We start from the raw sequence: 11,727 nt of genomic DNA, 5'->3' as shown, positions 1-11,727 counted from the left end.
AGGCACTTGGATCTCTGTGAATTCAAGGCCAGCCATAGACTTTGATTTAACTTTATCCTTTACTAAAGATAATCAGTACAAATAGAAGCATGATGGATGACTTTCAAACAAAACAGTTAAAAAAAATTAACTCAGCTAAAGTCAAAAGAGAAAAATAGAATCAAAGAGGAAACATAATAAATTTGAGATCTAAATTAGTTGTTAAAAATAAATTCAGTCAGGTGCAGGCCACACCACCCAGAAGAACAGATAGGCTGTCCACCTGCCCTGTTACCACACCCTCAGTTCAGTTCCCCAAAACTCAGCCTGCTCACCAATCACCCCTGCTGCGATGCCCCCACCCCCACCTCAGGTAGATATCCACTGCTCAGGTGCGGGCCACGACAGCCAGAAGAACAGATAGGCGAACTCAGGCAGACTCCATGCTGGACCAGAGACCACACCAGCTGCCAGAATTCCAGATAAGCTGCCCACCCAAAGGCTGCTCTCTCAGTGCCCACCCCTAACTATCTGAAATCTCTACTCTTTCCTCATCACCATGTACCATTCCCCGCTCCCAAGTATGGCAGAGAACCCCTGCTGGACCAAAGGCCACTCTAACCTCCAGAAGTCCCGGTCCTAACTATGATGGAGAGTTCCTGTTGGACCAGAGATCATACCAGCTGCCAGAAATCCAGGCCACAAAGATCTCTGGAGCAAAGAGGAAACAGAAACCAAGGAACAAAACATCCATCCTAAAGTGAGAAATCCACAGGAGTCCGCTTAAGGAGTATTAGGATTAATTAGGATATAAATTGAGGAAATACACTCACAAACACAGCTGAAGTCCTTCTCTGGTCTCACTGGGAGCAAACCCACCTAGCAGTTAGATCATACCAGGAAGCCGGAAGCAGGGAGAAGGGACCTCGTGACCCCTCTCCCCTTCCTTTTAAGAGGTCATGTACAATGGCAAGAAGCACTGTTGTTCAAATGGTAGATGGTCTTTTAATAAAAAACCCAGATCCAGATACTGGGGTAAATGCTGACAGATCAGAGAGACAAAGGAACAAGCCACGGCCACGTCTTACCTCTAGAGGACTCCTCAGCCTGAAAAGGCTTTATAAAGTTCCTCTCTCCTCACACCTTATATACCTTTCTCTGTCCAGCCATATCGCTTCCTTCCTAGTGCTGGGATTAATGGTGTGTGTGCTTCCCAAATACTGGGATTAAAGGTGTGAGATCTCAAGTGCTGGGATTAAGGGTATGTGTTGCCTAAAGACTAGGATTAAAGGTGTGTGCCACCACTGCCTGGCTCTGTTTCTCTCCTAGACTGAATCAATCTCATGTAGTCCAGGGTGGCTTTGAACTCACAGAGATCCAGATAGATCTCTGTCTCCCAAGTGCTAGGATTAAAGGTGTGCGCCACCACTGCCTGGCCTTTATGTTTAATCTAGTGGCTTGTTCTGTTCTCTGATCTTCAGGCAAAATTTATTAGGATACACAATATATCACCACAAAGCACCACCTCCTTTGGGCCATATAGCCCAAGGTCATGGGCAGAGCAAATACACTACATTTCCTCTTTTTGTCTAAATAAGAAGATTCTAAACCTAATGCAAACTATATACAATAAGAATGATTATTGGGCTGGAGAGATGGCTCAGTGGCTACAAGCACTGATTGCTCTTCCAAAGGTCTTGAGTTCAATTCCCAGCAACCACGTGGTGGCTCACAACCATCTGTAATGGAATCAGATTCTTTATTCTGGTATACATATAAAATATATGAATAGATAAATCTTAAAAAAAAAAACCAAAAACATTGTCTTTAAAAAAATGATTATCAAGTATTGTCCAGGAAAAACATAGGGTAATAACATGAACAAAAATGGAACTACAACCAACAAGAACAACATCAGCACATGCTAAATGTCCAGAACATAGGTAAATGGCAAATTACTAAGATTACTCCAATAGTTGTCCTATCCTGAAGATTCTAACTTTAGTATCTAAAATGTCCTTAGCTAAGATATGAGAGGATTATAACTGTAACTAACTAGTCTTCAGCCCCCATTAAAGACCTGAGAAGTAAAATAATATTGCCTGAATAAACAGGAAGTGCAAGTGAGCAACTTCTGGAAATTGCAAGAACTGACAGAAACAGCTGGCAGCCTGAGCAGTCACCTAATGTTTCCAGCACTGTAGGGACATCCATTTTTGGCTACAGGCCTAGAATATCTGATAGACAATTTTCAGAAGCAGGAATTTTGAAAGACCATCTCACCTTGTCTTGGCAAGGTTCAGCAGTCACTTTTCCTTGTGTCCTGCTCATCCAGAAAGGACAGCATTCATACTGTCAGAAGTCAAGGCAAGGGCAGTTCTTTGTACAGCAGGCCATTTTGTGCCAAGAAGAAGACAAACTTTACAGAAGGAGAAAGCCACATTCCAACTCCAAAGCCAGCTTGATTTATACTTGAATCAGGACCACAACTTTTCTAGAGTTAAAGAGATATAGATGTTAGGCAATGAAATATTACCCTATGGAGTACATTGGTACCAATAGGTTCTTCCCTTCTGTTGTGGACATCTGGGTGTCCAAGGCCTTTTGATTTCTTGAAGATGGGTATTCCTATAAAGGGATATCCTGTAAAGACAAAGAACAGATATATCCTGTAAAGACAAAAAATCAGAACCCCGCCCTGACCCTTGTTTGTTGAGTTTTCCTTACAACTTGTAGAATTGTCATATTGGTAGATGAGCTATTATTTCTTTTCATCAAGGGGTTTCTCCTGTTGGAATTGAATTTTTATTAATTTTGTTGGTATCCATAGTTTTTCTTCTCTGGTAGAAACAAAAGCAAAATCCCTTCCCCAGTGTAGAATGTGTCCTGATTTCCATTCCAAAGTCAACACATCTTTGAAGTTGTTGGTTTAGCTCAGAAATTTTTCTGTTGTCCAATATTTCTCTACAGCTGTTGTTCCTTTCTCATCAGCACAGAGAAAATTCAAGGTTAATAAGCCATTGTGCAGTCTATTTCTAGGGAACATTGTCTTTCTGTTTATTTATCATATCCTTTAAAGTCTGATTAGATCTTTCTATGACTGCTTGGCCTGTGGGATTGTGTGGCATATCTGTAACACGCTTTATATTGTAATAAGCAAAAAACTGTCTCATTTTATTTGAGACATATGCTGGAGTATTGTCAGTTTTAATTTCTACAGGTATTCCCATGATGGCCATAACTTGTAATAGGTGTGTAACTATAGACTCAGTCTTTTCAGAACTCATAGGAGTCACCCATTGAAATCCTGAATAGGTGTCAATAGTGTGGTGTACATATTTTAATCTTCCAAATTCTGCAAAATGAAACACATCCATCTGCCAAAATTTATTTCTTTGTGTACCATTAGGATTACTTCCTGCAGGTAATGAAATTTGGTTATAGAAGGAACAAGTAGGACTTTTTTTCATGATTTACTTGGCTTCTTGCCAAGTGATTAAAAAAGTTCTTTTTCAAACCTTTGCTATTTACATGGTGTTTCTTATGAAATTCTTCATCTTCCAGCACATTATCTATTAATAACTGATCAATCTCATCATTACCTTGTGCTAGAGGGCCTGGTAAACCCTTATGGGATCTGATATGTGTTTTATATATATAGGATGTTCTCTATTTCTTATTATTTCTTGTAATTGTATAAATAGTGAAGTTAATTCTGCGTTATCAGGAATAAATTAAGCAGTTTCAATATGTAAAACAACTATTTCTGCATATTTGAGAGTCAGTAATTATATTGAGATGTAATACATATCTTAAAAGGTCTTATTAATAAAAAAAAAAGCCCAGAGCCAGATATTGGAGTGAAAGCTGACAGATCAGAGAAGCAGAGCAAGCCAGCCACAAGTTCTTACCTCTACAAAATCCTCAGTCTAAAGAGAGTGAGTTCCTGTTTCCTAATATGTTATATACCTTTCTCTGCAGAGACATCACTTCCTGGGATTAAAGGCATGTGTGCTTCCCAGTACTGGGAATAAAGGTATGTGCCATCATGGCTGGCTCTGATCCTGGTGTGGCCTTGAACTCACAGAGATCCCTGTCTCCCGAGTGATAAGGGTGTATGCCATCCATGTCTGGCCTCTATGTCTAAGTAGCGTCTGGTTCTGTCCTTTGATCCCCAGATAAGTTTTATTGGGGTGCACAATATATCACCACATTGAGAGGTTCTGGAAAATCTAATAATACCATGAGAATAGCATATAATTCTGACTTTGGTTAACTGCATCATTAAAAACACAGAAAATAAATAATCTCACACCAGCAAAACCAAAAGAAGGGGAACACACACACACACACACACACACACACACACACACACACACTCACTACCATCACCACCAAAATAACAGGAATTAACAAACATTAGTCATTAATAGCTCTCAATATCAATGGACTCAATTCCCCCAATAAAAGGACACGGGCTAACAGAATGGATGCAGAAACAGGATCCATCCTTCTGCTGCCTACAAGAAACACACTTCAACATCAAAGATAGACATTACCTCAGAACAAAGGGTTGGAAAAATATTTTCCAAGCAAATGAACCCATGAAGCAAGTTGGTGTAGCTATTCTAATTTCTAACAAAATAGACTTCTAACCAAAATTAATCAAAAGAAATGGGGGAGGATACTTCATACTCATCAAAGGAAAAAATCACTAAGATGACATTTCAAGTCTTATTAACATCATGCCCCAAATGCAAGTTTGTAAAAGACACATTAATAGAGCTTAAATCACACATAGAATCTCGTACACTAATAGTGGAATACTTCAATACTCTACTCTCACAAATGCACAGGTCATCCAGACAAAAATAATTGGGAGCTGGGTGGTGGTGATACATGCCTTTAATCCCAGCACTTAGGAGGTAGTGAGTTCGAGGCCAACCTGGTCTACAGAGCAAGTTCCAGGACAGGTGGAATACACAGTAGTAAGAGTATCCTTTTTTGTATGTGTGCATGTGTGTATATGTGTTTGTGTGCACACATGTGTATGGGGAACAGAGGCCAATATCAGATGTTATCTTAGTTAGGGTTTTTATTGCTGTGAAGAAACACCATGACCACAGCAACCCTTATAAAGGAAAATCATTTAATTGGGGTGTTGGCTTACAGTTTCAGAGGTTCAGTCCACCATCATCATGGTGGGACATGGTGGCCTGCAGGCAGACATGGTGCTGGAGAAGGAGCTGAGAGTCCTACATCTTGCAGAGAACAGGAAGCAAACAGGAAGTGAACTGAATACTGGGTGTTGCTTGGGCATGAGACCTCAAAGGCCTCCTCCCCAGTGACACACTTCCCCAATAAGACCACACCTCCTAGTAGAGCCACGCCCTTTGGGGGACATTTTCTTTCAAACCACCACAGATGTCTTCCTCTATTGCTCTGTCATTTATAACATTTATTCATGTATATGTGTGTTTTGTGTACAATATGTCTGTGCACCATGTGCATGTTTGTTAACCCCAGAGGCCAGAAGGGGCATAGGAGCCCCTGGGACTGGAATTACAAATGTTTGTGAGCCACCATGTGGGTGCTGGGAACTAAACTCCTGTTCTTTGGAGAAGTGGCCAATGCTCTTAACTTCTGAGCCATCTCTTCAGGCTCTCTCACTTAATCTGGAGCCTGTGGAATGGGAAACACTAGCTGGCTAGGATTGTGGGAATTGGTTTCATCAAAGGCTTTGGGGGTACAAACCCTAGGCTATGACTTTCTGTCTGCATATGTGACCCCTTAAGCGTGGAGATAGTAAAGTGGTGAGCTCTCTCTTGGATGGTAAAGACCGGATCAGGCCGCATGAAGCAGTGTGTGATCCGTCCCCAGCTTTCCAAGGACTCTGCAACTAGATTTACCATATCCTGTATTTGTGAGTGTATTTCCCCATTTCTTATCTTAATAAATCCCTGATATCCCTTAAACAGACTCTTGTGGTTCCCTTACAGGCTAGGGAGTTTTAGGGACCCTCCTTTTTCTGCTTCTCCAGAGTTATGATTACAGGTGCATACCATAATGCCGAGTCAGTCTCTTCAGATTAAGAAAAGACATTCTATGCTTTCTATTTTCCATTGCTTACTTAGACCAAGGGTTTCGTTAGCTTGTTTTTATTTTGTATTGTGTTTTTGACACAAGGTCTCATGTAGTCCAAGCTAGCCCGAAACTTGCTTTGTGTGAGGATGACTTTTAACTCCTGATCCTCCTGCCTCTATTTCCCGAGTTCTGGGATTACAGGCATGTCTACCATGCCCAACTATGCGAAAGGTTTTAATAGAAAGAATTGACCGTAACTATTGACAGGTGGGAGGATAGAGATTCACACACCCATTAAAAATTTTGGCCTGTGCAAGCGATGGTGGCTCATGCCTTTAATCCCAGCACTCGGGAGGCAGAGTCAAGCAGATCACTGTGAGTTCGAGGCCAGCCTGGTCTACAGAGCGAGTTCCAGGACAGAGAAATCCTGTCTTGAAAAAAATATTGGCCTGATTCCCAGCTGGATCTTTGTAAACATGTTCAGCAGATGTGTAGGGGTGACTGGTATAGCCTGGGAGGATATGCAGAATTCAACATCTGGCCACTTGATCTGTCACTCTGAACCTCTCTCCTCTTTTGTCTTCCTGATCTCTTACAAGTGTCTTTCACCAGCAGACACCATCCCAGGAGCAGCCATGGCGAGCTTCTGGGGGCCAAGGGCTCTGGCTCTCTTGCAACGTGGGGGCCATGATGGAGATGACAGACAACGCTGCATCCCATCAGGTCCCCTTGTTACCTCTTTTTCCTCTCAAGTCCGGTGTGCTTGCTCATCTCCATCCTTCTGTTAGTGCATCTTCATGCAAAGTACCCAGAAAGGCTTCTTTTACTTAACCTTAATTTTTTAAAAAGACTGTTTTTTTGTTACTTTTAATTGTGTGTGTGTGTGTGTGTGTGTGAGTGTGAGTGTGGTATGGTGTGTGTGTGTGGTGTGAGTGTGAGTGTGGTATGGTGTGTGTGTGTGGTGTGAGTGTGATGTGGTATGATGTGTGTGTGGTGTGAGTGTGGTATGGTGTGTGTGTGTGTGGTGTGAGTGTGGGTGTGGTATGGTGTGTGTGGTGAGAGTGTGAGTGTGGTATGGTGTGTGTGTGTTTGTGTGTGGTGTGCTATGTGGTGTGGGCTGTGTGTGTGTATGTGTGGTAGAAATGTGTGTGGAAGTGTGTGTGGTATGGTGTGTGTGTGTGTGTGTTTGTGTGGTGTGCTATGTGTGTGGGGGCTGTGGGTGTATGTGGAGGCAAACTCACATGCAGGTGCCAGCAGAGGCCAGAGGCATCAGATCCTCCTAGCTCTGGGGTTATTGGAGGTTGTGAGCCACCTAACATGGGTGCTGGGAATCGAACCTGAGCTGCTGAACTTGGGTTCTCTAGAAGAGCAGTCCATGCTCTTAGCCACTAAGCCACCTCTCCTGTCCCTAGGGAGACTTCTTGGCTGTCTCTCTGCATAGTCCCTAGCCACCCTCTTATCTGAAAATGGGAGCGGGGAGCAGGTACCAACGGCACCTAGTTTTTGGTGGTGAGCTTCATTCAGTGGCAGCATAAGGAACAAACTTGCGGGAATCCTCCTTTCTCTGTCTCTTGCATTCTATGATCACAGGCCTGTACCACCACATCTGGCCATAGAATGGGGGGGTGTATATGTGCACACGTGTGTGTATGTGCATGGGGAGGCCAGAGGTCACCCTCTGGTGCTGTTACTTAGGAGACTTCCAACTTGTTTTTTGAGACACAGTCTTCCACCAAGGCCTGGGCACACTGACCAGGCTTGCTGACCAGTGAGGCCCAGGGATCTGCCTGTCTCCATCTGCCAAATGCTCACACTCCAAGTGTTGTGTGGCACGCCCTTACACTTGCTCAGCAAGCACTGTACCAGCTGAGTTCTTTCTCCGGCCCCTACAGAAATGTTTTGTCTCATGTCATTGGGACTCATAAGGGAACTCAGGATAGCAGTTGAGTGGCAGTCATGGCCATTGACTTTATACACTTGTCTGAGTCATGTGCTGACCACACAGCTGGTTACACATTGTTTATGAAGGTATCTGTGGGGGCATTTCTGGAAGGGTTTTAGCATTTGACTCGATGGACACGCAGAAAGCAGACTCCGTCTACCATGACTGGAAATGTTGGTTGCTATCCAATTTGTAGAGAGTTTGAATTGACCAAAAGGCTGAGGAAGCTTGGATCACTCAGTCTTATTTAGGACTTATTTATGCTCTCCTGCCCCTTGAACTCCTGGTCCTCAGGCTCCATGCTCAGACTGAACTCGGCCAGCTCAGCTCTAGGTCTTTGAACTGTTCAGTTGGCTGTTTCCAGCTTGTAAATGGGAGCCTGGAACCTCAGACTCCATGTCTTAGTTAGGGTTTCTATTGCTGTGAAGAGACACCATGACCACAGTAACTCTTATAAAGGAAAACATTTTACTGGGGCTGGCTTACAGTTTCAGAGATTTAGTCCACTATCATCATGGTGCGAAAAATGGCATCATGCAGGCAGACATGGTGCTGGAGAAGGAGCTGAGAGTTCTACATCTTATTCCCCAGGCAGCAGAAGCAGACTGTGTGATTACCAGCACCTACCTGGTGGCTCATTACCATCTGTAACTCTAGTTCCAGAAGATCTGATACTCTCTTCTGGCCTCTGGGGGAACCAGACAACTACATGATGCACAGACATAAATGCAGGTAAAACACCCATACGCACAATAAATGAGTAGATAGATGGTTGGTAGATAGATAATAAATCTTTAAAAACCTTCATGTGCATGTGCACACAGGTGTGCCTTCCAATGTCTTGGTGTGAGACTCTACACAGAACCTTGAGTGCATTTTCCACTGCACAAGAGTCTTCAGGTCCTTTCGTACTTAGCACACTGAGCATGGAGGAATGTACTAGGAAATGTAACCAATTGGAGAAAGGCCAGTGGTAAAAAGCTGAACTCACTGCTAAGATTTCTCAGGAAAAGATTAGGAAAGACTGTTGTTTATATACTTTATCATCTTATCTGGGACACATTGTTATTCCATTTGTATTGTTTGTCTAATAAATGAAACTCACAAAAAAGAAATATCTATTTTTTTCTCTTTTTGAGCCAAATACTCCTCCTTAGCTCCTAAATCCATATACTAATGCAGCTCTCAGTCATAAACCTGGGTCACCGTGACTGTAACACATTGGAGACATGGAGACAGGGCGTGGGATGTGGTGATTACACTCTTGTCAATAACAGACGTTCAGTGAGGGCCTCCGTGTGTGCAGCACGTGTCTCCGAATGTAAAACAAACAGAAAGTGGCCGAGAACACGTGGTCTGCTCGGTTAGATGTGTGTGATCTTGCGCTTTGTGGCTCTGGCATTGGAGACTCAGCTTTAGGCACAAGAGCCTGGTCTACTTAGCCTGGCCTGAGGACGGAACATGCTGGAAACATGAACACTATATATGAGGGATGAATTGGTCCACTTCTGCCGAGTAACAGATGATCCCCCAAATCAGCATCTTCAGACAGTGCCTGTTTATAATGTCACAGGTTCTGTGGGTTGCAAGTCCCCCAGCAAGGTGGAGTACAGGGCTGGGCTCACCTGAGGGCTCAGATGGGGGAAGGGTTTACTTCCAAGATCATGCAAGTGGTCCTCCCAGCAAGCAGGGGATGACTATAGACCCCCCTTTTTTCTAGGCAAGCACTCTACCACTGAGCTATACCTTCCTGCTTTGGGTTGTTGTTGTTTGTTTTCATTACCTTTTCGGAGGAGTTGTTGTCATTTTATTTTGTTTTGGGTTTTTTTTTTTTTGTTTGTTTTGGTTTTTCGAGACCAGGTTTCTCTGTGTAGCTTTTGGAACCTATCCTGGAACTTGCTCTGTAGACCAGACTGGCCTAGAACTCACAGAAATTCACCTGCCTCTGCCTCCCGACTGCTGGGATTATAGGCGTGCGCCATCACTGCCCGACTTGTTTTCTTTTAGAGATAAGGTCTTGCTAAGTTGCTGGAACTAGCTTTGAACTTCTGATCCTCATGTCTTAGCTTCTTGAGTAGCCACCAGGCCTAGCTGTTACTCATGTAGCTCTTGATGGGCTTCAGATCCTTAAAGTCTGTAGAACTGAGAGTCCTGCTCCTTACTGGCTCCTAGGTGTGGTGGCCACGGCCTCCCTGCCTTGACACATGGTCAGTTTGCTTTGGCACAGTCACCAAGGATACAGCTCAGTGGTACAGTATGGGTTTAGAATACCCCAGGGAGCTGGGCAGTGGTGGTCCAGGCCTTTAATCCCAGTACTCCGGAGGCAAAGGCAGGTGTCTCTCTAGGAGTTCAAGGCCAGCCTGGTCTACAGAGTGAGTTTCAAGACAGCCAGGGCTACACACAGAAATGCTGTCTCAAAAAATCAAACCAAACAAACAACAACAAAATACAAAAGTCATAAGAATAACCCTGGGAGGAAACAATCTGAGAAGAACCCCTAAAAGCTGCTCTCCATGACAACTGATGCAGCCTCAGCGCTGAGCAGATGCTCAGAAGAAGCAAGTGGTGGGCTGGGCTGACCCAGCTTCACCCAGGAGGAGGAGGCGGTGGCGGTGGGCAGACCCCGCTTGGGTTTTCGTTTTGTCTTACTGTTTTATTTTTCTCCTCCCCACTCATCAGCGAGGTAACAGGTTGACACCCCAAGGTTTGAGGGTGCACACAATGCTGCAAAACCCAATCTTCATACCTGTGGATCTCAGGGGACCTGGAATCCTGTTTATTTATTGAAGATTTGTTTTTCTTCATGAGTTTTTTGCCTGCGTGTATATCAAGGCACTTCATGCATACCTGTTGTCTGAAGAGGTCAGAAGAGGGCATCAGATCCCTTGGAACTGGAGTTAGGGATGGTTGTGAGTGGCCAAGTAGGTTCTAGGAACTGAACCTGGGTCTTCTGCAGGAGCAGCCAGTGTTTTTTGTTTTGTTTTGTTTTTTTAGTTTTTATTAAAAATTTTTTAATTCATTTTACATAGCAACCACATATCCCTCTCTCATCCCTCCTCCCGCTCCCCCTCTCAGCATTCCCCCCACCAGCCCACCCCTATTCTCTCCTCCAAAAAGGTAAGGTCTCCCATGGGGAGTCAACAAAGCCTGGTACGTTCAGTAGAGGCAGGTCCAAGTCCTTGCCCTGCATCAAGGCTGTACAAGGTGTCCCGCCATAGGTAAAGGGCTCCCAAAAGCCAGCTCATGTGCCAGGGATAGATCCTGATCCCATTTCCAGGGGCCCCTCAAACAGACCAAGCCACACAACTGTCTCACTTATGCAGAGGGCCTAGTGCAGTCCCATGCAGGCTCCACAGCTGTTGGTCTAAAGTTCGTGAGTTCCCACTAACTTGGCTTGGTTGTATCTGTAGGTTTCCATCATGATCTTGATGCCCCTTTCTCACAGAATCCCTCTTCTCTCTCTTGGACTGGACTTCTGGAGCTCGGCTGATGCTTGGCTGTGGATCTCTGTATCTGTTTCCATCAGTTACTGGATGAAGGCTCTATGATGACAGTTGAATATTCATCAATTTGATTACTGGGTAAGCCAGTTCAGGCACCCTCTCCACTGTTGCTAGAAGTCTTAGCTGGGGTCATCCTTGTGGATTCCTGGGAATTTTCCTAGCACCTGGTTTCTCCCTATCCCCATGATGTCTCCCTCTATCAAGGTATCTCTTTCATTG

This window comes from Peromyscus leucopus, chromosome 5, assembly GCF_004664715.2.
Source record: "Peromyscus leucopus breed LL Stock chromosome 5, UCI_PerLeu_2.1, whole genome shotgun sequence".
Taxonomy (NCBI): domain Eukaryota; kingdom Metazoa; phylum Chordata; class Mammalia; order Rodentia; family Cricetidae; genus Peromyscus; species Peromyscus leucopus.
The sequence above is the reverse complement of the archived record's forward strand: the minus strand, read 5'-3'. Positions refer to the sequence as shown.